This window comes from Lolium rigidum, chromosome 5 (genome assembly GCF_022539505.1).
Source record: "Lolium rigidum isolate FL_2022 chromosome 5, APGP_CSIRO_Lrig_0.1, whole genome shotgun sequence".
In the NCBI taxonomy this organism is placed as follows: Eukaryota; Viridiplantae; Streptophyta; class Magnoliopsida; order Poales; family Poaceae; genus Lolium; species Lolium rigidum.
This window is the reverse complement of record NC_061512.1, coordinates 253,978,140-253,985,608: the sequence shown is the minus strand read 5'-3', so window position 1 is coordinate 253,985,608 and position 7,469 is coordinate 253,978,140. Positions and strand designations below refer to the sequence as shown.

At 43.0% G+C, this 7,469-nt stretch overlaps 2 long non-coding RNA genes across 2 annotated transcripts; both read right to left on the bottom strand.

The window, feature by feature from the left end:
- Nucleotides 1-3,528: 3,528 nt before the first annotated feature.
- Nucleotides 3,529-5,435, bottom strand: LOC124654169. Its single transcript, XR_006988236.1, has 3 exons — nt 5,302-5,435; nt 3,929-4,035; nt 3,529-3,644 (listed from the first exon to the last, which is right to left on the bottom strand). It is a non-coding gene; the product is annotated as an uncharacterized LOC124654169 (long non-coding RNA).
- A 186-nt stretch (nt 5,436-5,621) lies between these two features.
- On the bottom strand, nt 5,622-6,756 carry LOC124651311. The gene is made up of 3 exons (XR_006987351.1): nt 6,545-6,756; nt 5,863-6,129; nt 5,622-5,735 (listed from the first exon to the last, which is right to left on the bottom strand). It is a non-coding gene; the product is annotated as an uncharacterized LOC124651311 (long non-coding RNA).
- Nucleotides 6,757-7,469: the final 713 nt, after the last annotated feature.

Below are 7,469 nucleotides of genomic sequence, written 5' to 3'. Positions count from 1 at the left end.
TTAAGGAGCAATGTCTAGAAAACTACAAAATAATGATAACGTTAGTCACAAAATATGAACTAAACTTAGAATTGACGTAATGTTGTTCATTATTCTCATAAGAAAATATGAAATATTCAAGTTGAGTTTATGATTTGATAAACAAGTTGTAATTAAGTAAGTAAAGATGTTTATTATAAATGGAACTTCTAGCTATTTTAGTAATATAACTTGTATAAACTGCATATATATAGTAAGTTAACCTTAGACTCTTAGTTGGTGTCACTTATCCCCACACTACTGAAGAATAGCCTGGTTTAAAAGACCCATTAGTGACGGGCATAGGTTAAAACACTCAAATAATATGAAATATTCTATTGACCCAACAATAACTAGTTTTCTCAAGCAATAATGAAATAGTGAATGGCAATTACCTATACACTATGATTTGTGAAAATATTATAGATGTATCAGTGGTGGGATGAGATTTTGTCGATTTTATCCATTACCACACAAACTGAGTTCCTTTAAGTAAGAACTTGTTAAGGAGTAATGTCTAGAAACTATAAAATAGTGATAACCTTCCCCCCACAAAATATGAACTAAACTTAGAAATAATGTAATGTTGTTAATTATTCTCACAATGCAATATGAAATATTCTAGTTGAGTTTATGATTTGATAAATATGTTATAAACAAATAAAATGTTTATTATAAATTGGACTTCAAGATTTTGTAAGTAATATAAGTTGTATAAATTGCATATGTTAATTTAACTTTAGCCTATTAGCCATCTTTACTTGTATCCACCTTTGATCTTTGTCGGACAACACTTTGTTCATCCATGGCGTCGCAAACAACCAGCGAGATGTTGGTGTATTTTTTTAGAAAGAAATTTAAAAAGTGGTTGGTTTTTGAACTTTATGTGCAATTGTGGTTTTTTTTATGCAATTTACTCGCCAATATTAATGCCAAAACCAAGAAATTGGCACTTTTTCAGCTCCCTTTCCTCATCAAAATTAGCTAGATTGGCAAGACATTTGTGTCCTGCACCAGAGTTTTCGTGTTGCGGTGTGCATGAGATTGAGATCAATCCTCATCACCAGGCCGCCAAAGAGTTGTCGCGCGGGCAAGCAGATCCTTGTCAGCAAGGCTGTTTAAGTGGCATCTGCTTCTCTCACTACTGCACGACAAAGTTCAACTGTAACATGTATGGAGCTTCTCCATCCGAAATCATGGTATAGGCGTATTTTAATCGTAAAAACAGGAAGAAGTCGACCCGTACGTATTCGCATTGGATTTTGTTTTCTGGTCGATCGCGCTTGAGGCGTGTACCGATCAAATCAGCCACTGCAAGCTGAGTTAGCTCGTCAAGGTACACGGTCGTGAGATGTACAGTAGGTAGTACACGTAGCTATCGGCCCGCTCGGATGACTCCGGAGGCGGCCGCCTCCTCTCACCCCGCCTCCCTCTCAACGCCCCTGGCCAGGCCGCTGCCGTCGCCGGTGCTGGCGGCGGTGACGGCGCCCATCCCACCAAACGGTGGAGGGCAGTGGAGGAGACGCGTTCCGCCAGCGCATGCTGCGACGGGCGAGCTTGGTGCGGCGGATGTGGCGGCGAGGCGACGGGGAGCAGGATGCTGGCAGAGGGCAGCGGCGACGCGGCGCGGGTCCGATCTGGGCTCGATTTGGGCCTAGAGGTCCTGGTCGTTGCTTCATCGTCTACAGTCTGCCACGACGACGGCTTTGGCTGATTCGCTCAGGCGATCATGGGCAGCGCCGCCGGTCCTAGCCGGGTAACACAACCTGCTGCCGAGTCTTCTTCTCTGCGGCCACCATGGGCTTGGCGGCGATGACTAAGCTAGGTGTTAACCTCCTTCGTCGTCGTCGGACGGCGGATGGCAGCTTGGGGGCCGGTTCATCCGCGTTGAAGAATAAAGGTGGTGATTCTAGGATTCTTCTCGCACCAAGTTTGAAGATCTGTCAGATACTTGTTCCAACCAGTCTGGGTGGATTGTCGTGTTCCGGAAAAGGCCCTGCCGGCGAAATTCATTGTGCGATCAATGCCTGAAGATTGCTGGATTGGGTGTTTTCGGTCGTACGCACCCATGTTTTTTTATCTGGCCGTTTGGTTTCAGAGGGAGCGCCTCGAAGCTCTATTGGCTGTTAGTATCATGGAGCTCGCTTTCCATGATGCTAGTAGAGAAGGTCATCATGCCGAGATAGGTGGAACAACTATGATGGTCGGATCTTGGTGCTGAGGTGGAATTTGCTTGGCGATTCGTGACTTGTAAAAGCGATTGGTATGTGGGGGCGGCTGCACAGGAGAAGTTCAGAGTCTTATCTTTCAGGGTAAAAACCCAACGTCTGACCTTAATTGGTTGTGCCTGGCAATGTTCTTGTCGGAGACATTGTTTATTGTTTTGAGAGAGATGACTTTCTTTAGGATAAAAACCTAAGATCTATGATCGGGCGACGACAGCGTTTCTACACTGCTTTCTTTTTGGAGGCGTCGCTTATGGAGAAGCTGAGTTTCTAGTGTTGTCTGGGCGGTGTCAGTGTTGTTGTTTCAAGTTATGGCTCTCTATAGCGGGATCTTTCTTTTTTGTAATTCTTTTCTCTATTTTTGGCTGTGTGCATCCTTTATGCCATTAGGGCATGATATTGTTGCAGAGGCTGGGTGTAATTTGTATCTCTGTGATATTAGTATATGCTCTTTATCGAAAAATCGGCCGGCATCACTATCACCAGCGAGCAGCTAGCGACTTTCAGGAAATAGATCCCTGCGCGCATGCAAATTTGCAAGTCGTTGGAGAGCATGAGGCGGAGTTGGATTCTCCCAGGAGATCGATGGAGGAGCTAACCATCTCGAGCCCAAGATTTTCATGTTGCTTGCAGCTTGCTTTCGTACAAAGTACTGCAGCCCTATAATCCAGGTATAAAATAGAAAGAGTACTTTAGGCGCAACTATACCAGAACCGAAGTACAAACTATTCTTGCGCAACCCTGAATGAAAGACCGGGCGGTGTCCACTTCATTCTCTTCAGTTCTGCAGGCAGGAGCTCAGGCGTTGCTGCTAGTTGCCCTGGTTGTCGATCAGCTGGGATGGGCTGGTGTTTCTTTCCGCTCCGGCAACAAATGTTTGGTAGACGCAGCCGCTGCAGATGATCTTCTCTCCAGATTAAGCTATTGGTCGGTCAGGCCAATCCTTGCTAACGTTTTGAATCATGGACGCAGTTTTCAGAGACTAGTGGTTGGGGCGCCCCTTGGGGCGCCTCCTCACCGGACTTCTGCAGTCCAATATGGTTAAATGCTCAACCTATTGTGTAGTTATTTATTTTTGGAATAAACGTTAATAGCAATTAGAGATTGGGGCAGCGAGTCTTCAAAGGCAACTTGGTTTCAGCCTATCCTGATGAATACTACTATCAAAGCAATCGAAGTTTTGAACTTTTGGCAAAACAATGAACATGTCAGACAGCTCTCTCGTATATAAAAACAACAAAATTTTTCATGAATTTGAATACAAAACTTTGCAAGACAAAATCAGTACTAATCTCCAGTGTAACTGGAAGAGCCATTTTTATTTCTTACGGCAACTTGTAAAACTATTTCATACTGCCGCAACCATAAATCCCAAGCAGAGCTTGATACTTGGAGAGCTATCTGGTTGACATGAAAATATTAGTTAAAAAAGGTGACGCTCATACATGAAAGATACATCGAACATCTAATTATTTCATAAGTAGTAAGGAAATAAAAAAGAAGGTAGAATACATGATGATGATCTGTGCATATACAAGGCATATTTGTTCTCAATTCAAAGGTAAATCAACTAAGAATCTAAGAACTAAAATAAAACAACTCCCACATTGTCTTGTGAAGATGGAACCAAGAATGAACTATACGATGCAGTTTACCGAAAATCCATGCATCCTGAAAATCATTACCTGAGTAGAATAAACAGGCTTCTAGCCTAGCAAGCAGATTGGAAAAACCCCCAAAAGAGAAGATCCTCTGAACTTAAATTCAGGCTAGCAATAAAGCATCTGCATATCTATCAGAAAACAAAAAATACACAGGCAACACCAGAGATATATTAACTGAAGCTATGAAGGAAATTTAGTTTAAGGTAGTGTGAAACAACCATTTGTCAGGACAAAGGAAACTTATGCAAAACTGGCAAGCTACATAACAATGAACACCGCAATAGATAATAAGAAGATCAGTTTTAGTATGTAAAATACTTTGATAAATAAAGGAAAGCTATGCCTGAAAAGAACCAGGTTCGGATGCCGATGATCACTAAGCAGCTGTATGCCGATGAGCAACAAAAAAATTCTTCTCTCACTATGCTCATGTTGCACTGAAAGAAAAAAGGGACTTCAAAGATAGCTAATCTCAATGCTGAAATTTATCCGGGGGGCATCACAAGGGTAGCAAACACAGAAGTAGTCTTTAGATCCAGTTGCTGGTGTGGCAAAAGAAATATGACCGCTCTAGAAGCAACTAAGCAAAAAAAACATGACCAACTGAGAATGTAAAATCTTCCACTCGGTTGCCCGAAATATTAACTCTGAAGTACAGTAATAAAAGCTTCGTCAGATAACTGTGCCTGAGTGTACTTCCTTGCATAGCTTATCTATGAAATCAGCATGGGCATGTCCTAACTGTGGCTGAGTGTACTTCCTTGCATAGCTTATGTGTGAAATCAGCATAGGCATGTCCAACATCATATGTGGTGCTCCACTACCTTCATAACATCATGAATACAACTAATACGAAATTGACTCATCTAGGAATCCGTTATATATATACTTTATTATATTCTTGCAATGTTACCACTTTCTTCAAACAAAGAAATTTGGTTAAAGTTTCAGGTACAAAATCTGAGATGGGTATTTTAGTTCTGGATTATCAAAATGCAATGAAGCAATATGATTAGCCAAGTATCTATCTGTTTGCTCATCTGCCTTGTCCAACATAAGATAAATCAGGCCAAACCTGCATAATAGAAAATGTGACTGCAGTTAGAATACTTATAATTGTTTGTCCACTTTACACACATGAGGCATGCACTTACCTTGACATCAGTATCAGGGGAAGGTGGACATTGTCAATCACAGAAAGCCTATTGTAACGTGATTCAGATGGATTTGCAAGTGCTAAGACAGATGTTCTAGCATTTAAAGATACAATTATTCCAGCCTTTTGCAATGGATACAGTCTACTGCTCCATCATCGTATATTCACTAAAGATGTTCGAGTAATCATATTATCGGATTCAAATTTGGAGGGGGAACAATTCAATGAGAGAACATACCTTATGTAGCATGCTTCGAGTATTATCAGACATCTTGTCGAACCCATCGATAAAACAAGAAACTTTGTCACTCAGAACAAGCGCTCCACTCTCAAGAACCTAATATTTACCATGCTGGTTACAAAAGATGTATGTACAAGAAATTTACTGTGAAGATGAAGGGAATTACTGTAAACTTACAGTTTCACCAGTTTCAGGATTCTTCGCAACATATGTAGCGAGGCCACCAAAAATCTATAAGCAGTAAATGATGTTGATCTATTAGCTTATGAGATAGATGATCCTGTGAGGGGAAAGAAAAATATATTGCTTGAAAATACCTGGAAAGGCAGGCCCCTCTTAACACCGTCCAATTCACATATGTTCTTAATCAATAATCTTGCAAATCTGTCATAGATATTAGGCAACTTTGAAAGTTCTTTGAACATCTCAATCTGCAATCATAAGAGGGTACTAATAAGATTTCCATAAAAGTCCCATCCAAGAGATACAAGGAGATTGGAGTCCCAGGAACAAGAGGAGAAGTTAATAAGCAGTATGTTATATAATTAGTATGATCACCTTTAATTATTGGCTATACAAAGCGGACGAGGATTGATACTTCACTTCAACAATGAATTGTTTAGTTTCCCATACCGGCATCATGACTGGTCATGTTATAAGTTCGACTAAACCTGAAATACAGAAATAAACTCTATATGAAACCACGACACATTAAAATTAGACAAGTAGAATTGAAGAGGAATCACATGATATACCTCAGATTTTGCTTCTTTGGTGTCTATAAGCAGTATAAGATCGCCTAGGTGCATGCCACTCCACACTAAGCTGATGGCCATTTAACTGTAGGATTAGCACTTGCCACATCAGTAAGTAATACAATGATTTGCTCAGATAAGAATAAAATAGAAGATGCCCATAATTCTGAATAAAATGTTGGATTCATCAAAAAAAAAATCAGAGAATTCAAAAAAACAGGTACTTACGATTTTCGGATAGAATTTTTTCTAGAACAACATGCATATTTTAAGCAGTACGATTACTCGTGTTGTTAATTTAGCTGGATGCAACTACATGACAATTCGACATGGCTTGCTGCTCCATGCCCAAGGAGACCCAAATTCCCCATGGTTTGGGGCTCCTCCAAAAGAAGTTGCTTCTTCAGTGGAGAAAGGGTAGAATAGAAAAAGGGAGACAGAGATGTAGGGGAAGAGAGAGGAAAGGGGCACGGCTGGCCGGCTACCTGTAGTCAACTCCCGATGCATCTTCGTCAAGGACTGGTGCCATTGGCTCGACCCTAGATGAGGTTGTTTGCGACGAATCTAGGCGGAGGAGATGCTAGGCGACGAGCAACCCCGGCAGGCTTCAATCTAAGCGAGATTACCTCAACGCGGAACTCACCAGCTCCCGCGCGGTGCAGTAGCTCGCCGACCGAGTTGGGACCATGGACCACCGGTGCGAGGGAGGTGGCGGCAGCAGAGAAGAGACGAAGGGGCGGGAGCGAGAGGGCGCGGGGTTGCGAGCGTGGGAGAGCGGGGTGTGGCGGCTAGGGCTTTCGTCGGGGCGTGATGCTATCACACTCTGTGACAATCGACGATCGAGAGCGAGGCGGGACTCGTTCCCTGATCGAACGGTTCGAAATAGTTCTCTGCTCGCCCACCCAGCACTTGACGCGTCATGGCTATCGTGGAGCGCTGCAAGATGGGGCAAAGGGGGTTGCACTTACTTGTACTCCATGCCCAAAACAAGACGGCGCTGGCTAAGCACGCCTTCCAGGCCCGCAGTCTGTTTTTTGTGTGAAACAAACCTGGTTTCCCTTTGTTTGTGCAGGACTAAAACTCTTGTCTTCCTTTCCCTCAAAAAAAAAAAACTCTTGTCTTCGTAGGCTGCTTTTTTTTTGCGGGGCTTTTGGAAGGCTGCTGCCTGCTGGCAGTTCACTGCCTAAGATGTTAAAAAGAAGATTAAACATGGCGATACCACGAGCAGCCTCCACCTCAACACCGGTGTAGCCTACCTGAGAGCATCTCCAGTCGCGTCCCCCAAAGCAATTTGGGGCGCGCCGGATCAAAAATTCGTTCCAGCCACGTCCCCCAAAGCTCATTTTTGTCCAGCGCGGCCCGATACGGTGTCCGGCGCCCCGAGCCCGTCCCCGTCCCACAGGGGACGCT